This window comes from Ranitomeya imitator, chromosome 3 (assembly GCF_032444005.1).
Source record: "Ranitomeya imitator isolate aRanImi1 chromosome 3, aRanImi1.pri, whole genome shotgun sequence".
Lineage (NCBI taxonomy): Eukaryota > Metazoa > Chordata > Amphibia > Anura > Dendrobatidae > Ranitomeya > Ranitomeya imitator.
The window spans coordinates 292,406,629-292,420,736 of NC_091284.1; positions in this window are offsets into that span (position 1 = coordinate 292,406,629).

A 14,108-nucleotide genomic window follows, 5' to 3' on the forward strand; every position below is an offset into this window, starting at 1 on the left:
GCTCTAGGGCGATGGAACCTGAGCTGACCGCGACCCTGAACCTAACACAAATAAAAGTAGCCGGGGAACGTGCCTACGATGATCCTAGACGTCTCGCTCCAGCCGAAGATCTAACTTCCCCTATCAGAAGAAACACAGACCTCTCTTGCCTCCAGAGAAATACCCCACAGCAAATAGCAGCCCCCCACATATAATGACGGTGAAATGAGAGGAAAGCACAGACGTAGTATGAAAACAGTTTCAGCAAAATGAGGCCCGTTAAAGCTAGATAGCAGAGGATACAAAAGTGAACTGCGCGGTCAGCAAAAAACCCTTCAAAAAACCATCCTGAAATTACTTGAACTCATGTGCCAACTCATGGTACATGAAAAGCAATTTCAGCCCACTAGAGCAACCAGCAGCAGAGAATCACATATCTGCAGGCTGGACTAAAAACCAAATTAAGCAAAACACAAAACAGGAAAATCCAAACTTAGCTTGTCCAGAAGGTTCTAGGAGCAGGGAGCAGAGGTAACAAGACACACTGGATACATTGATAACCGGCGAGGAAATGCCAGCAAAGCCAGGTTAAATAGGAAACTCCCATATGCTGATGGAACAGGTGGAACCCAGAAACCCAGGAAAGACAAGTCACCCAGTACCATCAGTAACCACCAGAGGGAGCCCAAAAACAGAACTCACAACAGTACCCCCCCCTTGAGGAGGGGTCACCGAACCCTCACGAGAACCACCAGGGTGACCAGGATGAGCCCTATGAAAAGCGCGAACCAAATCATCAGCATGAACATCCGAGTCAACCACCCAAGAATTATCCTCCTGACCATAACCCTTCCACTTGACCAAATACTGGAGTTTCCGTCTGGAAACACGAGAATCCAAGATCTTCTCCACAACATACTCCAATTCTCCCTCCACCAGCACTGGAGCAGGAGGCTCAAGAGAAGGAACAACAGGTACCTCATACTTCCGCAACAACGACCGATGAAACACATTATGAATAGCAAACGATGCCGGGAGATCCAAACGAAACGACACAGGGTTAAGAATTTCCAAGATCCTATAGGGACCGATGAACCGAGGCTTGAACTTAGGAGAAGAGACCTTCATAGGAACAAAACGAGAAGACAACCACACCAAGTCACCAACAAGAAGTCGAGGACCCACGTGGCGACGGCGATTAGCAAACTGCTGAGCCTTCTCCTGGGACAACTTCAAATTGTCCACCACATGACTCCAAATCCGATGCAACCTATCCACCACCATGTCCACTCCAGGACAATCAGAAGGTTCCACCTGACCAGAGGAAAAACGAGGATGAAACCCCGAATTACAAAAGAAAGGAGAAACCAAGGTAGCAGAACTAGCCCGATTATTAAGCGCAAACTCGGCCAGCGGCAAAAAGGTAACCCAGTCATCCTGATCAGCAGAAACAAAACACCTTAAATAAGTTTCCAAGGTCTGATTAGTTCGTTCAGTCTGGCCATTCGTCTGAGGATGGAATGCAGACGAAAAGGACAAATCAATGCCCATCTTAGCACAGAACGTCCACCAAAATCTAGACACAAACTGGGATCCCCTGTCAGAAACGATGTTCTCAGGAATCCCATGCAAACGAACCACATTCTGAAAAAACAGAGGGACCAACTCAGAGGAGGAAGGCAACTTAGGCAAGGGTACCAGATGAACCATTTTAGAAAAGCGATCACACACAACCCAGATAACGGACATTTTTTGAGAGACAGGGAGATCCGAAATAAAGTCCATGGAAATGTGCGTCCAAGGCCTCTTCGGGATAGGCAAAGGTGACAACAATCCACTGGCCCGAGAACAGCAAGGCTTAGCCCGAGCACAAACCTCACAAGACTGCACAAAAGAACGCACATCCCTCGACAAGGAAGGCCACCAAAAAGACCTGGCCACCAAGTCTCTAGTACCAAATATTCCAGGATGACCTGCCAACGCAGAAGAATGGACCTCGGAGATGACTCTACTGGTCCAATTATCCGGAACAAACAGTCTCTCAGGCGGACAACGATCAGGTTTAGCCACCTGAAACTCCTGCAAAGCACGTCGCAAGTCTGGGGAGACAGCAGACAAAATCACCCCATCCCTAAGGATACCAGAGGGCTCAGAATTTCCAAGGGAGTCAGGCACAAAACTCCTAGAAAGAGCATCCGCCTTCACATTCTTTGAACCTGGCAGGTATGAAACCACAAAATTGAAACGAGAGAAAAACAGTGACCAACGAGCCTGTCTAGGATTCAGACGCCTGGCAGACTCAAGGTAAATCAAATTTTTGTGATCAGTCAAGACCACCACACGATGTCTAGCACCCTCTAGCCAATGACGCCACTCCTCAAATGCCCACTTCATGGCCAAAAGTTCCCGATTACCAACATCATAATTCCGCTCAGCCGGCGAAAACTTTCTAGAAAAAAACGCGCATGGCTTCATCACTGAGCCATCGGAGCTTCTCTGTGACAAAACCGCCCCCGCTCCAATCTCGGAAGCATCAACCTCAACCTGAAAAGGGAGCGAAACATCTGGCTGACGCAACACAGGAGCAGAAGAAAACCGGCGCTTAAGTTCCTGAAAGGCCTCCACAGCCGCAGGAGACCAATTAGCAACATCAGCACCCTTCTTAGTCAAATCCGTCAAAGGCTTAACAACACTAGAAAAATTAGTTATAAAACGACGATAGAAATTAGCAAAGCCCAAGAACTTCTGTAGACTCTTAAGAGATGTAGGCTGCGTCCAGTCACAAATAGCCTGAACCTTGACGGGATCCATCTCAATAGTAGAAGGGGAAAAAATATACCCCAAGAAAGAAATCTTCTGGACTCCAAAGAGACACTTTGAGCCTTTTACAAACAAGGAATTGGCCCGCAGGACCTGAAACACCTTCCTGACCTGCTGAACATGAGACTCCCAGTCATCAGAAAAAACCAAAATATCATCCAAATACACAATCATAAATTTATCCAGATATTCACGGAAAATATCGTGCATAAAGGACTGGAAGACTGAAGGAGCATTAGAAAGTCCAAAAGGCATTACCAAATACTCAAAATGGCCCTCAGGCGTATTAAATGCGGTTTTCCACTCATCACCTTGCTTTATTCGTATAAGATTATACGCACCCCGAAGATCAATCTTAGTGAACCATTTAGCCCCCTTAATGCGAGCAAACAAATCAGTCAACAATGGCAAAGGATACTGATATTTTACGGTAATCTTATTCAAAAGACGATAATCTATACAAGGCCTCAAGGAACCATCTTTCTTGGCCACGAAAAAAAAACCTGCTCCCAAAGGGGACAAAGATGGACGGATATGTCCCTTTTCCAAGGACTCCTTAACATAATCCCGCATAGCAGTATGCTCTGGCACTGACAGATTGAACAAACGACCTTTAGGAAATTTACTGCCCGGAATTAAATTTATAGCACAATCGCAATCCCTGTGAGGAGGAAGCGAACTGAGCTTAGGCTCCTCAAAAACATCCCGATAGTCAGACAAAAACACAGGAATCTCAGAAGGAGTAGATGAAGCGATAGAAATCGGAGGTGCATCATCATGAACCCCCTGACAACCCCAGCTTAACACAGACACTGATTTCCAGTCAAGGACTGGATTATGAGTTTGTAACCATGGCAGACCAAGTACTAGAACATCATGCAAATTATACAGTACCAGGAAGCGAATCACCTCCTGATGAACGGGAGTCATACGCATGGTCACTTGTGTCCAGTACTGAGGTTTATTCATAGCCAAAGGTGTAGAGTCAATTCCCTTCAAAGGAATAGGGACTTCCAGAGGCTCCAGACTAAACCCACAGCGATTGGCAAATGACCAATCCATAAGACTCAGGGCAGCGCCTGAATCCACATAGGCATCGACGGAAATGGATGATAATGAACAAATCAGAGTCACAGACAGAATGAACTTAGACTGTAAAGTACTAATGGCAACAGACTTATCAACCTTTTTTGTGCGTTTAGAGCATGCTGATATAACATGAGCTGAATCACCACAATAAAAGCACAACCCTTTTTTCCGCCTATACTTTTGCTGTTCACTTCTGGACTGAATTCTATCACATTGCATTATCTCAGGTGACGGTTCAGACGACACCGCCAAATGATGCACAGGTTTGCGCTCCCGTAAACGCCGATCAATCTGAACAGCCATAGTCATAGACTCATTCAGACCAGCAGGCGCAGGGAACCCCACCATAACATCTTTAATGGCCTCAGAAAGGCCATCTCTAAACTTTGCAGCCAGAGCGCACTCATTCCACTGAGTAAGTACCGACCACTTCCGAAATTTTTGACAATAAATTTCTGCTTCATCTTGCCCCTGAGAGAGGGCCAACAAAGCTTTTTCAGCCTGAATCTCTTGGTTAGGTTCCTCATAGAGCAAACCCAATGCCAGAAAAAACGCATCTGCATTAAGCAACGCAGGGTCCCCTGGTGCCAATGCAAATGCCCAATCCTGAGGGTCACCCCGCAGGAAAGATATAATTATCTTGACTTGCTGAGCAGGGTCTCCAGAGGAGCGAGATTTCAAAGAAAGAAACAACTTGCAATTGTTCCTAAAATTCAGAAAACGAGATCTATCTCCAGAAAAAAACTCTGGGACAGGAATTCTAGGTTCAGACATAGGAGCATGTACAACAAAATCCTGTATATTTTGAACCTTAGTGGCAAGATTATTCAGGCTGGAAGCCAAACTCTGGACGTCCATGATAAACAGCTGAGATCAGAGCCATTCAAAGATTAAGAGGAGGAGGAAGTAGCCAGGCTGCAATAAGGCTAGGCAGCAAACTCTGAGGGGAAAAAAAAAAAAACTTCCTCAGACTACTTATCCTCCTACTTCAGCCAATACAATTAACACTTTGTGGGCCGGTTATACTGTCATGATCCCAATGGCAGGGGATCACAAAAAGGACAAGCACAGATACAAACAAGCTCTAGGGCGATGGAACCTGAGCTGACCGCGACCCTGAACCTAACACACAAATAAAAGTAGCCGGGGAACGTGCCTACGATGATCCTAGACGTCTCGCTCCAGCCGAAGATCTAACTTCCCCTATCAGAAGAAACACAGACCTCTCTTGCCTCCAGAGAAATACCCCACAGCAAATAGCAGCCCCCCACATATAATGACGGTGAAATGAGAGGAAAGCACAGACGTAGTATGAAAACAGTTTCAGCAAAATGAGGCCCGTTAAAGCTAGATAGCAGAGGATACAAAAGTGAACTGCGCGGTCAGCGAAAAACCCTTCAAAAAACCATCCTGAAATTACTTGAACTCATGTGCCAACTCATGGTACATGAAAAGCAATTTCAGCCCACTAGAGCAACCAGCAGCAGAGAATCACATATCTGCAGGCTGGACTAAAAACCAAATTAAGCAAAACACAAAACAGGAAAATCCAAACTTAGCTTGTCCAGAAGGTTCTAGGAGCAGGGAGCAGAGGTAACAAGACACACTGGATACATTGATAACCGGCGAGGAAATGCCAGCAAAGCCAGGTTAAATAGGAAACTCCCATATGCTGATGGAACAGGTGGAACCCAGAAACCCAGGAAAGACAAGTCACCCAGTACCATCAGTAACCACCAGAGGGAGCCCAAAAACAGAACTCACAACAGCTGAGTAAAGGATCAGGTGAGAAGGATTGTGGGTCCTTATTTGGGATAAATTAGCAATTGGCCAACACCCCAGGGGAGGTTACATGATCAAAGGCACTGAGCCTACCTGCAAACATATGCTCTAACACCTTGAACACAATAATATCTCCTGTGACCCACAGCAGTAAGTAATACAATGCAACAAATGAATTTAACAAACATTCAGCAGGTACATTAAAGGGAAGGTTGCAGGATGGTAGACAGCAGATAACAGCAAGAAGAGATGTTTGTACCATTAAAGGGGAAGGTTGCAGGATCGTAGGTGGCAGATAACAGCGAGAAAAGATGTTTGTACCATTAAAGGGGAAGGTTGCAGGATCGTAGGCGGCAGATAACAGCGAGGCGAGATGTTTGTACCATTAAAGGTTCAAAAAACTGAAAAACGGGGCGTGCAATATTACTCAGCCCCTTTACTTTCAGTGCAGCGAACTCACTCCAGAAGTTCATTGTGGATCTCTGACTGATCTAATCTATATATATAATTGCCTAAGGGTTTTTCCGTCTGTCTGTCTGTCTGTCTGTCTGTCTGTCTGTCTTGGAAATCCCGGCTCTCTGATTGGTCGAGGCCGCTAGGCCTCGACCAATCAGAGACCGGCACAGCATCGACGTAGAAATCCGGCATCTCTGATTGGTCGAGGCCACCAGGCCTCGACCAATCAGCAACGGGCGCAGCGACGATGATGTCATAAAGGACGTAGAAATCCCGCGTCTGATTGGTCGAGGCCGCCAAGCCTCGACCAATCAGCAACGGGCACAGCGATGATGATGTCATAATGGTTGCCATAGCGACAATGTCATAAAGGTTGCCTCGACCAATCAGCGACGGGCACAGTCTGCCGCGAATTCTGGAATCATCATTGTCCATATACTACGGGGACATGCATATTCTAGAATACCCGATGCGTTAGAATCGGGCCACAATCTAGTGTTGTCATAAATGCCTAATGATGATAAATATAATCCACCTGTATGTAATCAAGTCTCCGTATAAATGCACCTGCTCTGTGATCGTCTCAGGGTTCTGTTTGAAGCACAGAGAGCATCATGAAGACCAAGGAACACAACAGGCAGGTCTGTGATACTGTTGTGGAGACGTTTAAAACCAGATTTGGATACAACATGATTTCCAAAACTTTAAACGTCCCAAGGAGCACTGTGCAAGCAATCATATTGAAATGGAAGGAGTAAAATACCACTAAAAATCTACCAAGACCCGGCCGTCCCTCTAAACTTTCATCTCAAACAAGGAGAAGACTGATCAGAGATGCAGCCAAGAGGCCCATGATCACTCTGGATGAACTGCAGAGATCTACACCTGAGTGGCAAGAAGAAAGCCATTTCTCAAAGATATCCATAAAAAGTGTTGTTTAAAGTTTGCAACAAGCCCCCTGGGAGACACACCAAACATGTGGTAGAAGGTGCTCTGGTCAGATGGAACCAAAATCGAACTTTTTGGCAACAATGCCAAACGATATGTTTGGCGTAAAGGCAACACAGCTCATCACCCTGAATACACCATCCCCAATGTTAAACATGGTGGCGGCAGCATCATGGTTTTGGCCTGCTTTTCTTCAGCAGGGACAGGGAAGATGGTTAAAATTGATGGGAAGATGGATGGAGCCAAATACAGGACCATTCTTGAAGAAAACCTGTTGGAGTCTGCCAAAGACCTGAGACTGGGATGGAGATTTGTCTTCCAACAAGACGATGATCCCAAACATAAAGCAAAATCTACAATGGAATGGTTCAGAAATAAACATATCCAGGTGTTAGAATGGGCAAGTCAAAGTCCAGACCTCATTTCAATCAAGAATCTGTGGAAAGAGCTGAAAACTGCTGTTCACAAACGATCTCCATCAAACCTCACTGAGCTCAAGCTGTTTGCCAAGGAAGAATGGGCAAGAATTTCAGTCCCTCGATGTACAAAACTGATGAGACATACCCCAAGCGACTTTCAGCTGTAATCGCAGCAAAAGGTGGCGCCACAAAGTATTAAGCTAAAGGGGCCGAATAATATTGCACGGTCCACTTTTCAGTTTTTGATTTTCCACAAAAATTTTAAATAACCAATACATTTCGTTCAACTCCACAATTGTGTTCCACTTGCTGATTGTTCACCAAAAATTTACGTTGCTAAATCCGGGGAGCTGAATACTTTCGCAAGGCACTGTAAAATATATATATATATATATATATATATATATATATATATATATATATATATATATATATATATATATATATATATACCAAATAGTAAAAATGAAGGCAGCACTCCAAAAATTTCAGGTGAAAAAAGATGCAGTTTTAATCGACCCACATCACTGCGCGACGTTTCGGCTCACTGAGCCTTTTTCAAAATCCATGGGGCTAGGCACCCACCATTGGTGAGCTTTGTGATGTTCCACTTTTCTTTCTATATATATATATATATATATATATATATATACATATACAGTCAGCAATGGTGCAAGTTCCACCACTTAAAAAGATGAGAGGCGTCTGTAATTTACGTCATAGGTAGACCTCAAATATGGGAGACAAACTGAGAAAAAAAATCCAGAAAATCACATTGTCTGTTTTTTTAACATTTTATTTGCATATTATGGTGGAAAATAAGTATTTGGTCAGAAACAAACAATCAAGATTTCTGGCTCTCACAGACCTGTAACTTCTTCTTTAAGAGTCTCGTCTTTCCTCCACTCATTACCTGTAGTAATGGCACCTGTTTAAACTTATTATCAGTATAAAAAGACACCTGTGCACACCCTCAAACAGTCTGACTCCAAACTCCACTATGGTGAAGACCAAAGAGCTGTCAAAGGACACCAGAAACAAAATTGTAGCCCTGCACCAGGCTGGGAAGACAATCTGCAATAGCCAACCAGCTTGGAGTGAAGAAATTAACAGTGGGAGCAATAGTTAGAAAATGGAAGACATACAAGACCACTGATAATCTCCCTCGATCTGGGGCTCCACGCAAAATCCCACCCCGTGGGGTCAGAATGATCACAAGAACGGTGAGCAAAAATCCCAGAACCACGCGGGGGGACCTAGTGAATGAACTGCAGAGAGCTGGGACCAATGTAACAAGGCCTACCATAAGTAACACACTACGCCACCATGGACTCAGATCCTGCAGTGCCAGACGTGTCCCACTGCTTAAGCCAGTACATGTCCGGGCCCGTCTGAAGTTTGCTAGAGAGCATTTGGATGATCCAGAGGAGTTTTGGGAGAATGTCCTATGGTCTGATGAAACCAAACTGGAACTGTTTGGTAGAAACACAACTTGTCGTGTTTGGAGGAAAAAGAATACTGAGTTGCATCCATCAAACACCATACCTACTGTAAAGCATGGTGGTGGAAACATCATGCTTTGGGTCTGTTTCTCTGCAAAGGGGCCAGGACGACTGATCCGGGTACATGAAAGAATGAATGGGGCCATGTATCGTGAGATTTTGAGTGCAAACCTCCTTCCATCAGCAAGGGCATTGAAGATGAAATGTGGCTGGGTCTTTCAACATGACAATGATCCAAAGCACACCGCCAGGGCAATGAAGGAGTGGCTTCATAAGAAGCATTTCAAGGTCCTGGAGTGGCCTAGCCAGTCTCCAGATCTCAACCCTATAGAAAACCTTTGGAGGGAGTTTAAAGTCCGTGTTGCCAAGCGAAAAGCCAAAAACATCACTGCTCTAGAGGAGATCTGCATGGAGGAACGGGCCAACATACCAACAACAGTGTGTGGCAACCTTGTGAAGACTTACAGAAAACGTTTGATCTCTGTCATTGCCAACAAAGGATATATTACAAAGTATTGAGATGAAATTTTGTTTCTGACCATATACTTATTTTCCACCATAATATGCAAATAAAATGTTAAAAAAACAGACAATGTGATTTTCTGGATTTTTTTTTCTCAGTTTGTCTCCCATAGTTGAGGTGTACCTATGATGTAAATTACAGACGCCTCTCATCTTTTTAAGTGGTGGAACTTGCACTATTGCTGACTGACTAAATACTTTTTTGCCCCACTGTATGTATGTATGTATATATATATATATATATACTAGATTGTGGCCCGATTCTAACGCATCGGGTATTCTAGAATATGCATGTCCCCGTAGTATATGGACAATGATGATTCCAGAATTCGCGGCAGACTGTGCCCGTCGCTGATTGGTCGAGGCCGACAATGATGTCATAAAGGTTGCCTCGACCAATCAGAGACGCGGGATGTTTACGTCCTTTATGACATCATCGTCGCGGTGCCCGTCGCTGATTGGTCGAGGCCTGGTGGTCTCGACCAATCAGAGACGCGGGATTTCCAGGACAGACAGACAGAAAAGACAGACAGACAGACGGAAAAACCCTTAGACAATTATATATATAGATATATGTATATATACACATACATACACATACATACACAGTACAGACAAAATGTTTAGACATCTTCTCATTTAAAGATTTTCCTGTATTTTCAGGACTATGAAAATTGTAAATTCACACCGAAGGCATCAAAACTATGAATTAACACATGTGGAATTATATACTTAACAAAAAAGTGTGAAACAACTGAAATTGTGTTATATTCTAGGTTCTTCAAAGTAACCACCTTTTGCTTTGATGACTCAGAAATTGCAGGTTAACAGCAGCTCAGATTAGAAACCAGGTCAATGCCACACAGAGTTCTAGCAGCAGACACATCTCTACAACAACTGTTTATTATATAGATTATAACTGTTAAGAGGAGATTTTGTGTTGCAGGCCTTTATGGTAAAATAGCTGCTAAGAAACCACTGCTAAGAACAGGCAACAAGCAGAAGAGACTTGTTTGGGCTAAAGAACACAAGGAATGGACATTAGACCAGTGGAAATCTGTACTTTGGTCTGATGAGTCCAAATTTGAGATCTTTGGTTCCAACCACCGTGTCTTTGTGCGACACAGAAAAGGTGAACGGATGGACTCTACATGCCTGGTTCCCACCGTGAAACATGGAGGGGGAGGTGTGATGGTGTGGGGGTGCTTTGCTGGTGACACTGTTGGGGATTTATTCAAAACTGAAGGCATACTGAACCAGCATGGCTACCACTGCATCTTGCAGCGGCATGCTATTCCATCCGATATGAGTTTAGTTGGACCATCATTTATTTTTCAACAGGACAATGACTCCAAACACACCTCCAGGCTGTGTAAGGGCTATTTGAACAAGAAGGAGAGTGATGGGGTGTTACGCCAGATAACCTGGCCTCCACAGTCACCAGACCTGAACCCAATCAAGATGGTTTGGGGTGAGCTGGATCGCAGAGTGAAGGCAAAAGGGCCAACAAGCGCTAAGCATCTCTGGGAACTCCTTCAAGATTGTTGGAAGACCATTTCCGGTGACTACCTCTTGAAGCTCATCAAGAGAATGCCAAAAGTGTACAAAGCAGTCATCAAAGCAAAAGGTGGCTACTTTGAAGAACCTAGAATCTAAGACATATTTTCAGTAGTTTCACACTATTTTGCCAAGTATATAATTCCACATGTGTTAATTCATAGTTTTGATACCTTCAGTGTGAATTAACAATTTTCATAGTTTACTGAAAATACAGAAAAATCTTTAAATGAGAAGGTGTCCAAACTTTTGGTCTGTACTATATATATATATATATATATATATATATATATAAAGTAGGCAGCACCAGACCGTAATGGACCCTTTTGATGTATGCAGCGAACTCTATATACTCACATACAGTGCCTACAGACCTTGCACTGATGTGGATATGCCCACATATAACCCTGCCTATCGAGCACTGCAATCTATACACTCCGTAATTAGCCCTTAAAAGGACTGTTGGTTTAGCTGGATTTGTGGATTGAACAATAGTAGACCCACACTAACTAATAAAAGCACAAATCTGATCATATCTCTGCCATGCACTGTAATACCGCAGTCATCTTTGTTGTGGTATTACAGTGATTGGTTGGCCGCACAGCGTCATCAGGTCTATAAGAGACCTAGCGCTGCCCTGCTCACCGCATTCTGCTCTGGACTCTGCTAGTGTAGGGAGAACTGCTGCTGAGATAGGGTCAGATTCTTACATTTATTAGTGTCAATCTATAAGAGGGCACAGCTGACAGTACCACTGCTTGAGAGGGTAATTAAGCCTGCTCACCTGCGATGGGAGTGTGGCCGCCGGATGCTTCAGCCAATACATGTCGTCAAGTCCATCAAAGAAGAAAAGAAGAGGCAGCACTCCCCGATCCTTCCAAGAGAGGTAACTTTATTTACTTACAATAAAATCTTCACGGCCGGGGGTGCAGATTTTCAGAATGCAGCAAGCCTGATGACGGCCGTTTCGCGCCCGAATGGCGCTTCTTCGGGTCAGTGAGTGAGCGCCCAGAGTGACGGAGGAAGTAGGTGCACTGAGGTAAAACTCCTCCCCTCACTAAACTCCCCATGCCCCACCGAACGCCCAACTCCTAATCAAAATACATAAAATCCAATTAAAAGCAATAACCTTGTGCATAAATCAACCTAACAAGCAATGCTCTGAACCATAATGATTATACTTGAAAATCCTTAATATTACCAGCAAACGGGCTGATCCTATACCAACTGATCTTAAAGAGAACAGACCACACTATTCTTAGAGCCGCTCTCTTTTTACGATGTCTCTCATCGGGGGAAGGCAGGATCCCCTTGCTATCTACAATCTTCCCCCTATACAGAGCACCCTTATTTTTCCCATATTTAGTAGGACCTGACGGACTGTAAATCCTGAGCGGAGCGACCATCCTCCTAACTATATAGCAAATTCTTTACAGAAAAATAGACATGTCTACCCGATCATTTAAACCTAAAGGGCCCATAGCTCTTGTCTCCATGATCCATCTTGCCTCCTTCTTTAGTAACCTGGGAAACCATCGTTGTGGACATTGTTCATACTGTAAGTATCATGTCACAGGACAAACTTTGAATATAGGCCCTATAAAACATAGTCAATGAGTTTATATCCTGCAAAACAAAGTATGCAATGTACGTAGTGTACTGTTCGTGTGGGAGGTTTTACATAGGTAAGACCATACGATGCCTCTATGTACGGTTTCGGGAGCATTTCAGATCAATTGCTACCAGAAAAGGGTTACCAAGACTGATTAACCACATTGATGACAGCCATGGGGGTGATCCCACAGTCATGAGATTGGCTGGGATTGAAAGAGTGACCTTGCCTAGTCGAGGAGGTGACTTACATAACATGTTACTAAAGAAGGAGGCAAGATGGATCATGGAGACAAGAGCTATGGGCCTTTTAGGTTTAAATGATCAGGTAGACATGTCTATTTTTCTGTAAAGAATTTGCTATATAGTTAGGAGGATGGTCGCTCCTCTCAGGATTTACAGTCCGTCCGGTCCTACTAAATACGGGAAAAATAAGGGTGCTCTGTATAGGGGGAAGATTGTAGATAGCAAGGGGATCCTGCCTTCTCCCGATGAGAGACATCGTAAAAAGAGAGCGGCTCTAAGAATAGTGTGGTCTGTTCCCTTTAAGATTAGTTAGTATAGGATCAGCCCGTTTGCTGGTAATATTAAGGACTTTCAAGTATAATCATTATGGTTCAGAGCATTGCTTGTTAGGTTGATTTGTGCACAAGGTTATTGTTTTTGATTGGATGTTATGTATTTTGATTAGGAGTTGGGCGTTCGGTGGGGCGTGGGGAGTTTGGTGAGGGGAGGAGTTTTACCTCCGTGCACCTACTTCCTCCGTCACTCTGGGCGCTCACTCACTGACCCGTAGAAGCGCCATTCGGGCGCGAAACGACCGTCGTCAGGCTTGCCGAACTCTGAACATCTGCACCCCCGGCCGTGAAGATTTTATTTTAAGTAAATAAAGTTACCTCTCTCGGAAAGATCGGTGAGTGCTGCCTCTTCTTTTCTTCTTTGATGGATTCTTACATTTATTAGTTAGTGTTGGTCCACATCACAGAATCCACAAACCCTGATAAACAAACTGTCTTTTAGGGCTAATTCGGGGGCACATAGATTGCAGCGCTAGGTAGGCAGGGGAGTCTATGTGCACATATACACATCAGTGCAAGGCCTACAGGCACTGTATGTGAGTATATAGTTCTCACTGCATACCTCAAAAAGCTCATTCCTGTCTGCTGCTGCGTATTTTATAAATACGTAGCTGCAGGTATCCGTGGCCAAAAGATTTTTTTTCAGCTTATACTTGCTCATTTTATTAGAAAGCAATCCATAGCCCCTTTTGTGTACATTTATTTGCTTGGTCACACTGCAGACTACAGCCAGCTCATTGCAATACAAGAGCGTGAAAATCTAACAATTTTAATTTTTTTTTTGTCACAGGCATCAGATGTGAGTGTGCAGAAAAATCTGGCCTTTTTTTTGGTAATATATTATT